Source organism: Xyrauchen texanus, chromosome 9 (assembly GCF_025860055.1).
Source record: "Xyrauchen texanus isolate HMW12.3.18 chromosome 9, RBS_HiC_50CHRs, whole genome shotgun sequence".
Classification (NCBI taxonomy): domain Eukaryota; kingdom Metazoa; phylum Chordata; class Actinopteri; order Cypriniformes; family Catostomidae; genus Xyrauchen; species Xyrauchen texanus.
Genome location: NC_068284.1, coordinates 12,493,951 through 12,508,207, shown reverse-complemented (window position 1 = coordinate 12,508,207; position 14,257 = coordinate 12,493,951).

Below are 14,257 nucleotides of genomic sequence, written 5' to 3'. Positions count from 1 at the left end.
ATTATTTTGAGACCTTGCTTGGCAGAATTGGGTAATCTTTGAAGCAACAGTTTTTAAAAACTAAAAACATCACAATACAAGATGGTGGCTACTGTAATGGGTGGAGTTTTAATATATATTTAAAATGGATTACAAAATCCATTTGAATCAGCAGGAGGAGAGCAATCAGATGGTTCAAAAGATACACTTTTCATTACTGAAAAGTGAATTTTTGAACTGGGTGTGGTGCTATAGAGTAGGGACCCCAAATCTGGTTAGGGATTCCTATTCCTGCCAACTCTTATCAGTGTGCAGAATTTCAAATGTTCTTATTTATGGTTCATAGGGCTGCCATAGACACCCAGCCAGAATAATAATAATAAAGGGATACAATAGGGGCTACACACCTTCAGTGCTTGGCCCCTAATGAACACTGAATAAATGCAAAATTATAAAGAAATGCATTTTGAATATTTAGTAAATAGGTCTTAAAGATATAACTCCTAAACTAAGTCTATAGTATGTTGTCTCATCTAATGGACAAAGTAACTTTTGAACAAAGTAAGTCAAATAAAGGATTTAGACTGAGGCCTCAGAGATGTAGTCAATGCAGAGAGCAAGGAGAGAAGAGCTGAAAATGTATTTGTCCAAACCTATATAACACAAATCTGTGTGCAAGCTTAGTTTATCTCATTGTATTGGTTCTGACAGAGAAAACAACACAGCCTGGGTTTCGATGACATTTAAGGCCTAAAACTGCCAAAGCAGTATTATTTAAGATGTAACAGTTTTTTATAATAACTTTAACTAATTCTAGCACTTAGGTAGGTATCATGAGTAACTAAACATAGTCACTGAACATTGAATAAGAAAAGAAATACTTCATATCCCTGCATAAATTTGGAGTATTATCAAGTACATTGATGACATGAATGCATAGATAAATGAAGATATATAAAGAATGGATATATAAATATTGCTTAATAGCAGATTATAATTGACAATCATAATAAATATATATATATATATATACAAGCATAATGTAATAAAAGCAAAATATAAAATCATCTAAATCATCTATTCACATGCATCAAATTACAATAAAGCTCAATGTATCTTTAAGTAGAAATCACAGGGGCTGTGTTGCTTATGGCACAGTGATCTTGACACTGAATAAAGTGATAAGCTATTCTTATCTTAAGGTGACAAACTGTAGAAACATTACATCTAACAGGTTTGCTTTCTGCCCCAATGCCTTTGCCTAATAAAGCCTCATCAAACATATGAATTTTACTGCCATCTGCTTTGTCACGTCAATGTGGCAGTAAAAACAGACCCCTTTCAGTCTTATAAATATGCGGCTGAGTTATCATCACACAGGGACTTAGCATGAATGAAATGAGATTTTACTTGGACTGAAGCCTGCGTTTGCTTTCTATCTCAAAGAACGTCTTCTGATGCACCTACTGACACCATGTCAGAGCTGAAGGAGCGGGATGTCATTAAAGATCAGCCCTCATAAAGTCTTTTTCAGCACAGGATCAGGCCATGAGCCTGTTTTGAAAAGAAAAGATTGTGTGTGATGTAAAGATGATGTTATTAATGCTAATGCTTTCTTTTCAAGCTTTTTTTATTTTTCAAGCCCATTTTTCCTCCTATCTATATTAAATTGGTTATTAACATACTTTTCTAAGCTAGGCCAAACAGACATAGGAGCTACATGAAATATAATTAAGCTATAATGTACCAGATGGCCATGCTATATTATTAATATAGTTATGGCTAAAGGGCGTTTTTAGGCACAACAAACAGAGGAATATTATATTCAAAATATAGCATGGCCTCGAGTTCCTTATTGCTTTTACATTAAAATATATAATCACTCACAAAATTTATAGTTGGCCATTTCTAACCTTTATGGGGGCACTAAGCAAACTAATGGTAGTGGGTCCACCAGAGTGTGGTGTCCCCTTGGATACCGATCCCCGTCTGGGGACCCCTGGTAGCTTAAGGGCCATGCTTGGAACTGATGTCTATAAACGGCCCTGCCTGGATCTGTGCATTTAATAAAGAAAAGCATATCTGTTATACATTAAAAGACATAAATTAAGTCTATGTTTGCAGGTGTAGTTTAAAGCAGCCTTGGTTTCACAGCACACATAAACCAAATGCCAACTGCAATGCCAATTCTTGGCCTACTTTTCTTAAAGTTGCTGTGTCTTGTGAGTACTAACGGCTCTATGATTGATGCACCTATCAGTCACACCAACATTCAAGTAGGCCATTGCACACGTTTGCCATACATCTGACAAAGAGCTGCTGTCATTAGGTCTCCTGAAGCAGAGAGGGTATCCAGTTCCTGTCAAACGGAGGGGTGATGCTTCCCTGGAGGATAATTTCCCCCTTACAAAATGTACATACAGCAACAAAACTACTCATGCTTAAATGAATCAAACACTAAATCGATTGCTGCATGTTTACAATCATACATTGGATAAACAGTATAAGACAAGTATCTGTTAATGACATTGGTGTGCAGTGCATAAACCGATAATATTTGCTCTGTCTATAGCTGGGACATGTCCCCTGGGGTATTACTTAGGTTCAACTAAATTTAATACGAAAACTGATTAAAAAATTAGATACAAATTTTAACTAAATGAAAAAAAAAACAGCAGTTCTTGAAACTGTAACTGCAATAGAATAACATTTATCAAAAATAAATTATAATTTTTGTAATCATCCTGCACTCACTCATCACACAGCGAAATAATCTGACCTGTATGACTGTGTAGGTAAAGCAGATGACGATATGGTATATAGGAAATGACAGACAAAAGAAAATGTAGTGTCACATCAAATTATACGATTTGAGGTGAGGAAATTAAAGGAAAAAGTTCCACAAACCTGAAAGTGATTTTGCAAAGCGGCCATCACAAAGAGTACAAAATATTCATGGTGTAAGTACCATCAATAATGATGAAGCCTTTGGAAAAATAAGACTCTCACCTTGTGTTTCCAAACCTTCAAAAGGTTTGGAAAACAATTTCACATGAATACTGTATAAGAAATGCAAAAACACACCTGTAAATGTGTTTGCTGAGACTGGTATATACACTAGATTAGGTGATTCAGCAGTGTTTCAAAATTGTAATGTTGCTCTTATCCCCAAGGTTATCACTACAAGTGCTGTAAGAATTTACATTTAAATTAATCCCATGATATTGCTAAAAATGCAAATGTTAACTCTGGAAGGAAAAGAAAATTCTGAAAAGACACGCAAAGTCTACACACCCCTGTTAAAACAGCAGGTTTTTGTGATGTAAAAAATTCAAGATATATCATGTCATAATTTTTGCACCTTAAATGTAAAAATTACAACCTATGTAATGCCACTGAAAACCAAAGTGAAACATTTCAAAGAAAATAAAAATAAAAAACTTAGAATAACCTAACTGCATAAGTGTGCACATCCCTGAACTAATACTTAGTTGAAGAATCCTTTGATTTTAGTACAGCTCTCAGTCTGTTTGGATAAGAGTCTATTAGTTTGGCACATCTTGACATGGAGATATTTTCCCACACTTCTTTGCAAAAACATTCCAGATCTGTCAAATTGCGAGGGCATCTCCTGTGTACCCCCCATTTTCTATAGGATTCAGGTCTGGGCTCTGACTGGGCAATTCCAAAACATTAATATTTTTTTGCTGAAGCCATTCTTTTGTTGATTTGGATGTGTGCTTTGGATCATTGTCATCCTGAAAGGTGAAGGGTCTCTTCATTTTCAGCTTTCTAGCAAACGCCACAAGATTCTGTGCCAAAATTGCCTGGTACTTCGAGCTGTTCATGATTCCCTCCACCTTCACTAAAGCCTCAGTTCAGCAGAAGAAAAGCAGCCCCAAAGCATGATGCTACCAGCACTATGCTTCAATGTGGGTATGATGTTCTTTTGCTGATGTGCTGTGTTGTTTTTGCACCAAACATACCTTTTACAATTTTGGGCAAAAATTTAAATCTTGGTCTCATCAGACATAACACATTTTCCCACATGGTTTTAGGAGACTGGATATAGGTTTTTGCAGACTTGGATGTTCTGCCCCATTGCCCAGACAGATGAAGAATATGGGAGATAGTTGTCACATGTAGGGAGAAAGCAGTACTTGCCAGAAAGAGCTGAAGCTCTTTTAATATTGCTGTAGGCCTCTTGGAAGCATCACAGACCAGTTTTCTCTTTGTCTTCTCATCAATTTTGGAAGGATGGCCTGTTCTTGATAATGTCACTGTTGTGCCATACTTTCTCCACTTGTTGAGGACTGTATTCACTGTGTTCCATGGTATATCTAAATCCTTGGAAAACATTTTGTGAGATCCCCTCTTTGTAAGCTCTTTGTGGCCCATGGCTCTTGTAGTAGCATGCAACCAAGATGTCATAAAAATCCTACAGAGTTAATCAGAGTCGCTTCAGGTGAAGACATGTGTGTACTATTTCACATGAGCTTGATGATCGGTGGATTCTGAACACAGCAACATACCCAGTTATTAAAGGGTGTGCATACTTATGCAGTTAAGTTATTCTAAGTTTTTATTTGTATTGTTTTCTCTGAAATGTGTCACTTTGGTTTTCAGTGGCATTGCATAGGTTGTAAACATTAAAGGTGCAAAAAGTCTAATATGATTTATCTTTGCTTAATTTTTATATGTTGTCTTTTTATATCCACTCTATGTATAGATGGATGGAGTAAAACGGGTTTGACTGCTTCATTTTTGGGTAACTCTGGAGTGTTCTGTTGATTCCTAAACTAAAAACTAAAAATAAACTGAAACTAAAAGATATAAAAATGAAATAGAAATGTGTCCACAAAATGAAAACTAAACTGTAAATAGCAAAAACAATAATGAAACTATTTCAAACTAAACAAAAATTTTATTGCAAATTTGAAAACAGCATTAATATAAAAAAAAATTAAAATGTAAAACTATAATAACCTTGCATGTCCCAATGTTCACCATGAGCCTCAAGACAAGACACAAATGCGGCTGCAAGAATAAAATGTTTTCTAATTTACATTCTTTGCGTAAGCCCTTCTCATCGGAGCTGTGAAGGTGCAGACTGCTAACGGCAAACCCCAAGGATAAAAATACATTTGATTGGTCAGATGTTTTGTCACTCTGCAAATACATATGAATTACAGAACCCTTCAAAATATTTTGTGACGGTGGATGTAGAAACGTAGAGAAATAACTTGAGTTTGAGTTTTGATTTGAGGAAATCAAATTATTTTAAGTTGTTTTTGAAGTTGTATATTACTGTATTTTAATGGATTTACTGTATATATACTAATGAAGATGATTTATTTAAATTACTTTTCTGCCTCCATTGATATCAGGGTTTCCATCTAAATGTCTCACATTTTTAAGCGCATTTCTAAAAATGTGACTAAAGAAACTACGAATCGTCGCACGTTTCTATCCACTACGTCCTTGCTTCAGGGAGAGTTTTATTTGCAGTATTGGAGCAATTGTACCTCGTTTTGTTAAATGCTACCTGGAGACGTCACAAAATAAGTGTAATATCTGATTTAATAAGGGTTGAAATGGATGCGATGCCCATACGCCACCAGCATGCATACATGAGAGCACCCGTCCTCAAAATGTTCTGCTGGATTGTGAGGACCCACTTTAAAGACCAGCTGTGGGTTAAACACTTCCAAATGCCAAAGGCTATGCATGAAGAATTTTGTGCCAACGTCAGATCTTTCGTTGGTCCAGACACATCAAGCTATTGCACACTCATAACACGTGCATGAATGGTCAAAACATGACACTGTTATGCGAATAAACTGTTTCCTTCACCTTATTGCGCATATTAATGAATTTGAAACTCTAGAAAATTAACCTCCTAATAGAATTAAATTGTAGTCAATTCGCATATGAAGCATTTCCATTCAAGATTTCTTATGTGCAATTTGAAAATGAGCATAAAAACTGTTGGATGGAAACCCAGCTGATGTCACCCCTTCCCTTAAGGGTTTGAAGAGGCTGTGGCCTATGGGTAATGGTGACTCTCCCTTAGAAATCTTATAAGAAAATGACTGTTCAAGCTACAGTATATGTGTGTTCCCCTGAAATCAAACCAATGACCTTGGCATTGAAAGAACTATGCTCTACCAGTCAAGCTACAGGAACATAATGTACAGTGCAAATCACCATTGTGCCCTTGAGCAAGACTATGAACCTCAGGCTGCTTCAGGGGTCATGTCCATAGAAGAAGTAAACTGTATGTCCTTTAGGGCAAAATCATTTTCTAAATTACTATTTAGTTTTTTAATGTTTGTTTTCAGATGTGTTAATAACATATGAAATCCTAATATGAATGACTGTAATGAATGACAGTACTGGCAAGACTTAACCGAAGACTGTTGAATCTTAACAACTTCAACTGCTGTATATTATCATGGTTTATATTCACTAAAAAACACTATTAATGAGCCATTGTCCTTTGAAAGGTTATTTGATACTGTCCTAATCTGTCTGATGATGTTTTGTTTACCCTAAACCCATGAGGTTTATTTGACTTGTGATGGTTTCTCCTCGATAAAAAATCTGGCTGGTACTGTGCTTGTACAGGCAGCGTTTATGAGGCTGTAAAAGCTTCCATCTGCCATAGATGTATGAAATGATCCTCTTTGGTCTGTTCCCCTTTCGGGAGAGAGTCACGTATCTTCTTGAATCTTTGACACTCTGCCTCGGAAATTAAAATGAGGTTCAGCTTTACTGTCTTATTAGTCATGTCCTAAAAATATCTGTCTTTATTTGTACTTTAAAAAGAAGTCTCTTGAAATGAAATTTAAAGGGGTCACATCATGAGGAATACAATTTCCTTGATCTTTTAAAATTAAAGAGGTCATTTTTGGATGACTTTCTGACCTCAGAGAGATGAATCAATTTTAACACATTACCGCCAACATTTACAGTACAGTACATATTTGGTTTTCAGAAACTTGGCCCATCCAATCACAGTAAGGTAAATGGAGGATATACTATTTTTATCATGATTAGATTATTAGATACTATTCCTAAACTTCACGTTCATTGAACGTGATTCAAACTTATTATTATTATTCACAAGAATGAATAATAAGAGTAAAATGTAGTAAAGTCAAACGTTGTGCTGTTCCTGGCTGTGTGTAACACCTGCATATCCTTTACAAAGAATCTTAGAAGTCTATAAGGCCAAGTAGAAATACAATGGTCTGTGTAATTCTAAGGGTCAAAAAGAGGGTTTGAAATTTAAACTAAATATAAAATTAACAAAACAATTATAAAAATCGGCAAATGTGGACATGGGGGAAAAAGAAACATATGATAAGATATGACCCCATTAGCTAGAAAATGTATTGATAGTGACCTTTCAAGCATACCTTAACACCAAATATCAGTGTTTTTATTGAAATAATTATTTATTAATGACAATTTGCTGAGAGTATTGAAAATTTACTCCGTTTCCTCAGTCCTCGGTTTCAGTACAAGATCTAAAAATGGAAAGTGATTTCAAAGGCAAGCTCTCAAGATTTCACAAATGGAATGGAGAATGACACTCTGTCCTCAAAAGAACACCTGGTTGGAGAGGCTCTATTTTCAAAGGACTGTGGGTTTGGGTGTCAGTCCTCCCACATCTGTCACTCGGAGTGGGTGCAGAGCTCACCTCAAGCTGGCATAAGGGGCTATCTACCTTCAGGCCATGTGTGTGGGTGGGTCATGTTTCATACAGATTACACCAAGGTTAAGTCTGCTGCGTGACTCTAACTAACACACAGACCCACCAGATGGTCCCACCTAAAAAAAAAAAGAAAAAAGCGCCAGCCTATCTGCACTTAAACTCGAGTAGACTGCTGTTCCATATTAATCTAGTATGAGTAAAAAAAAATACAAATAAAAATAATAATAATATATATATATCTGTGAAATATGTGATATTTTTGGATTAGAATAGCTCAAAGGAATCAATATTGAAGTGCTAGGCTTTATACATATCTCAACACTGCTTTGGTGAAGATTTTAATAGAGAAATGATGAATTATGATTGTCTCTTTTGTGGCAATACTGATTTCCTTATTAGCTTACAGCAAGCAAAGACATGGTGGGATTTTTGGCATTTTCAGTTCACTATCTAGCTCAAACACAACAGAAGAGACAAGAAGTAACACTTGAACACAATGTATGAATTGAACAAACTTACCAAAGGAAAGAACACATTGATATGGATTTATGTGCAGTCAACATGCTGTAATTTATCTTTTCTTCTCTTTTGTTAACATTTTTCATTAAAGGTACAGCCTCTAACTGCCACTGTTTAAAAGATGGATGACAGTAAAGCTGCTAGCAGTAGCACCTTCAAATGATACTTCACTGTCATATTCTCATATATATATATATATATATATATATATATATATATATATATATATATATATATATATATTATTATTATTATTATTATTATTTAATTTTTTTTAAAAAAAATTTTGCTATATAGGAATCTTGAGGTGGATTTCATGGTTCTTTGTAGGTAAAAAAAAGTTTTTGTTGTTAGTTTATAGGTTTTTCAGATCAGTATAATAGTTCTAGGTACTGTATAATCCATTAATATATGAAAATTGAAGGTGCTTCTTGGAAGTCTCAATTCAAGCTGTAATTTTTTTCTAAAGAACAATTAAACTTAAAAAGGTTATCCTATTACATCATTGGATTTTACAAAGTTTATCTTATGGCATCAAATAAAATAAAATTAAATACAATTAAATAAAAAATATCCAATGGCATCATAGCAACTTAAGAAGTTTATGACATTACACTGTAAACACACATCTTGGAAGTGTGAAGAGTGCTTGAATTGAAAAGAACATTCACTAAAACTTCATTCATGAAAACTAAATCTAGTATTTAATGGTTATTTTCAAATAGCTGAATAGTTAATGTGGGGCAAGTACTACTTCAAATAATTTTTGCTAACACAGCCACCAAAATAGACATAACCATTTTGCGTTGCAATTTGGCAACCAGTCTATTGCGTTTCACTGTCATTTGGATCAGCAATACAGTAGTGTCCATCAGGGGAGTGAGTAAGGCAGGTGTGGACATTTGGTCACATGCTGTGCCACCTGGAAAGATGAAAAAAGAAAACTGTCAAATACGAATAAAGGAAAAAGACAAATTGGCTGTTGGCCCACTGTAGCACACAGATCTCTAGGAGCATAATGCTATCACAGCTGCTATATCTGTTTGGGGACATGAGCCTTTAGTCTGGGCTGTCAGTTCTCATATCTCTTTCCCACAGCTCAAATAATGTCCCCTCACCTTTGCTCTTGCCCCAGTCATGAGATGTTGGCAATCTCGGGGTGTGCCACTCAAGGACACTTCAGATTTTGCACTGGCAGGATTGAGAATTTAGTCTGTATTATTTGTATTAACAAAATATATGGGCTATTAATGTAATTGTAAATTTAAACTTTCTCTTTAGGGCTGTCATTTTAACATTATTGTTATTCAATGAATTACATAAAACTAACTAACGTGATAATTCAGTGTGATTAATATTATAAAAAGAGATGAGTTAAAAAAATGAATGCAATTAATCATGCCTCCGGACCGTAACTGTTATGTGTAATGGTTACCCTGTCTTGTTTCACTGTTCCCTCTTGTTTGCCATTCTTTGTCATTTGTTGCATTCTTTAGTTTTCACTTTTGTCCCTAATGTAACGCCATAGTCTCTTTCTTAGCGTCCGTGTTTTCCGTCATTGCTTTCACCTGTCCCTCGTTTACTTGCCACTTGCCTCTGTTAATCATCTTGTTACCTTGTTTGAGTTCTGTCTGTTCATTGGTCCCCTGTTCCCGTGTTCATGTATTTATATCCTGGTTTTTGGTTCAGTCCTTGGCTTTCGTTGACGTTGTTGTTCCTGTTGATGTTCGCTCCCATGCCTGTGTTCCCGAGTTTCCTGTTCCTGTGTTTTCATGCTTTGGTTTCATTTTGCCCATCATGGTAGTTTTGTTTGTTCTTGCCTGTTCGTTCCATGTTAAATAAACCCTGCACTTGGATCCTCATTCCTTTGTCTGACTCCGTCCTCATTCGTGACAGAACGAAAGACCAAACTATGGATCCAGCGGTTCAGCAAGCGAACTACCAGCTGGTCTGCTTGAAGCAAGGGGACCGACCGATTGAGGACCACATCCAGGACTTCCTTGAGCTGGCGTTTGCCTCTGACTACCCGGACCACAGCCTGGTGAGTTTCTTCAGGGGAAATCTGAATGCCTCACTAAGGGAGCGGTTGCCACCGGCGACGCTCGGCTGGACTTTGGAGGAGATGGTGGAAGAGGCTATGCAGGTCAGCGGCTCGTCACTCACGGTGTACGTGGCAGAGGAGGACCCCACCTCACTGTCCACAGTGGTGTCTCTTCAGCCACCCCCGGCGCCCCCTGTAATACCAACTCCACCTGTCTACGAGGTCACCCTCACGCCAGTCGCCTTCCACGAGCCAGCACGGCCCACTTCGTCTGCCCGGAGGAGGGAGAGAAGACGGGTTTCCGCTTTCCGGTCCACGCCTACCCCGGTCTGCGAGCCAGAGCCCACGCATGTCACGGTGAGCGAGCTAAAGCCCACGCATGTCACTGTGAGCGAGCCTGAGTCCTCGTCAGCCACGGTGAGCGAGCCTGAAGGCTCAACCGTCCCAGAGCCAGTGCCAGCAGCCTCGACCGTCCCAGAGCCAGTGCCAGCAGCCATGACCGTCCCTGAGCCAGTGCCAGCAGCCACGACTGTCCCTGAGCCAGCGCCAGCAGCCTCGACCGTCCCTGAGCCAGCGCCAGCAGCCTCGACCGTCCCTGAGCCAGCGCCAGCAGCCTCGACCGTCCCTGAGCCAGCGCCAGCAGCCTCGACCGTCCCTGAGCCAGCGCCAGCAGCCTCGACCGTCCCTGAGCCAGCGCCTGTAGCCAGGACCGTCCAGGAGCCAGCGCCCCCCGAGCTTCCCAGAGCTCCTCCTCTCGAGCTTTCCAGAGCTCCTCCTCTCAAGCCACACGAGCCTTCCAGGGCTCTGCCTCTCAAGCCCCTCGAGCTTTCCAGAGGTCCGCCCCTCGAGCTTTCCAGAGGTCCGCCCCTCGAGCTTTCCAGAGCTCCGCCCCTCGAGCTTTACAGAGCTCTGCCCCTCGAGCTTTCCAGAGCTCCTCCTCTCAAGCCACACGAGCCTCCCAGGGCTCTGCCTCCACAGCCTTCCAGAGCTTCGCCTCTAGAGCCTCCTACGGCGCCACCTTCCTCGGCTCTGCCTCCTGGGCCTCCCGCGGCTCTGCCTCCTGGGCCTCCCGCGGCTCTGCCTCCTGGGCCTCCCGCGGCTCTGCCTCCTGGGCCTCCCGCGGCTCTGCCTCCTGAGCCCCTCGAACCTTCCTCGGTTCTGCCTGCCTCTGCTCCGCCCCCATGGTCTCCTGGACCGGCCTCTGTCCTGTGGCCACCTCCCAGGCCCCCTGAACCGGCCCTTGCCTGGCGGCCAGCCCCCGGGCCAACACTCAGACCTGCCCCTGCCCGGTCGATACCTCCCTGGCCTCCTAAACCAGTTCCTTCCCAGTGGAGGATTCCTAGACCACCTGACCCTAGCCCGGTTTCGCAACCCCATAGACTGCCTGCCTTCCCTCTCGGCCTCCCGGGTCTATCTGTCTGCCCCTTGTGTCTCCATGGACTGTCTCATTGCCCCTTTTGCCTCCTTGGACTGCCTAATTTCCCCTTGTGCCCCCGTGGTCTGTCTCCGTGTCCCCTGTGCCCCCTTTGGTCTGTTTGTTTTCCCTCCCTTCTAGCCCCTCTCGCCCTGTACATCTGTTTATTCCTGTTGTTTTTTCCCTCCTGTCTCTTAGGACCGTCTGGAATCCGGTCCTTTTGAGGGGGGATTATGTAACGGTTACCCTGTCTTGTTTCACTGTTCCCTCTTGTTTGCCATTCTTTGTCATTTGTTGCATTCTTTAGTTTTCACTTTTGTCCCTAATGTAACGCCATAGTCTCTTTCTTAGCGTCCGTGTTGTCCGTCATTGCTTTCACCTGTCCCTCGTTTACTTGCCATTTGCCTCTGTTAATCACCTTGTTACCTTGTTTGAGTTCATTGGTCCCTGTTCCCGTGTTCATGTATTTATATCCTGGTTTTTGGTTCAGTCCTTGGCTTTCGTTGATTATATGTGCCGTTGCATGTGTTCTCTCTATGCGTGTTTACTCCAGGTTTCCCAGCCCTCCGTGGATGTTCTGTCTCCTCGTGTTCAGTGTTATGTTAGTTAGTGTCTGAGTTTGCTTTTCCCCTCGTGGACTGTTTATTTGCTCCAGTGTTTGTTTGTTTTGGTACTGTAATAAAGCTGCATTTGGATCCGCACACCCTTCTGCCTTTCCCTTATTCTCCAATCATTACATTATGTATACCCTGTCTTGTTTTTTCGTTGCCCTTTGTTTGTCATTTTTGTCACTTTTGTAGTTCCTTAGTTTTCACTTTTGGCACCCTTGTAACTCCATAGTCTTGATTTCCCTCGTGTTCACTGTTCATTGTTTTCACCTGCCCTTGTTAATTTGTCATTTGCTTCTGTTAATCACCTTGTCATCTAGTTTGTGTTCTGGTTGTTCATTGGCCCCTTTGTCTCACATTCTTGTATTTAAACCCAGTCTGTTTTTTCAGTCTCTGTCAGTCGTTGTTTGGTATGGTTGTATGTTGTCAGCCTGGTATGTCTTCCCTGCCCGTGTTTTTCTAGTTTTGTGTTTGTTTCCCCATTGAGGGTTTTTCCTTTCTGTTGGTTTTTTAAATAAAGTTTAACTGCATTTGGATCTGCACCTCCTCGTCTGCCTGATTCATTACAGAACGACTGAACCACCATGGATCCAGCAGTACTACGCGCCAGATACCACCTGCTCTGCCTGAGGCAAGAGGACCATCCTATTGAGGCCCACATCCGCGACTTCCTTAAACTGGCGGCTGTTGCGGACTTCTCAGACACCTCCCTGGTTGTCTTCTTCAGGGAAAACCTGAGTGGCTGGCTGAAGGAGCGGCTGCCGCCGGCATCACGCGGCTGGACTCTCCGCGACTTCCTGGAGTTAACCTTGCTGTTGTGCGGCTCCCCGTTCACGCCTGCCCCGGTCTGCGAGCCCGAGCCCACGCCTGCCCCGGTCTGCGAGCCCGAGCCCACGCCTGCCCCGGTCTGCGAGCCCGGGCCCATGCCTGCCCCGGTCAGCGAGCCTGAGCCCGAGCCCTCGTTAGCCACGGCCTGCGAGCCTGAGGCCACGATGACCAGGAACAGCTTTCCAGCCTCGCCAGTCGCATCAGCCCGGAGGAAGAGGAGAAGGGGAAAAGTCTCTGCTCACCAGCCTCCGCCTGCCGCAGCCCCGTGCCCCAAACCCCCCCGTGGCTCTGCATTCAGCGCCCAGCAAACCCAAGCCGGCACGTACCACGACCGTCCCCGAGCCAGCGCCTGTAGCCTCAGACGTCCGTGAGCCAGCGCCTGTAGCCTCAGACGTCCGTGAGCCAGCGCCTGTGGCCGTGACCGTCCCTGAGCCAGCGCCTGTGGCCGTGACCGTCCCTGAGCCAGCGCCTGTGGCCGTGACCGTCCCTGAGCCAGCGCCAGTGGCCGTGACCGTCCTAGAGCCAGCGCCTCTCGAGTCTTCCAGGGCTCCTCCTCCCAAGTCTCTCGAGTCTTCTAGGGCTCCTCCTCCCGAGCTTTCCAGAGCTCCGCCTTCCGAGTTACCCGAGCTTTCCAGAGCTCCGCCTTCCGAGTTACCCGAGCTTTCCAGAGCTCCGCCTCCCGAGTTTTCCAGAGCTCCGCCTCCCGAGCTTTCCAGAGCTCCGCCTCCCGAGCTTTCCAGAGCTCCGCCTCCCGAGTCTTCCAGGGCTCTGCCTCTCGAGCCTCCTAGGGCTCCACCCCCAAGCCTCTCGGGCCTTCCAGGGCTCCGCCCCTCAAGCCTCTCGAGCCTGCCAGGGCTCCACCTCCCAGGCCTCTCGAGCCACCCAGGGCTCCACCTCTCGAGCCTTCCAGGGCTCCACTCCTCAAGCCTCTCGAGCCTGCCAGGGCTCCACCTCCCAGGCCTCTCGAGCCTTCCAGGGCTTCGCCTCTCGAGCCTTCCAGGGCTCCGCCCCTCAAGCCTCTTGAGCCACCCAGGGCTCCACCTCTCAAGCTTTCCAGGGCTCCGCCCGTCAAGCCTCTCGAGCCTCCTAGGGCTCCGCCCCTCAAGCCTTCCAGGGCTCCGCCCCTCAAGCCTCTCAACCTTGCCAGG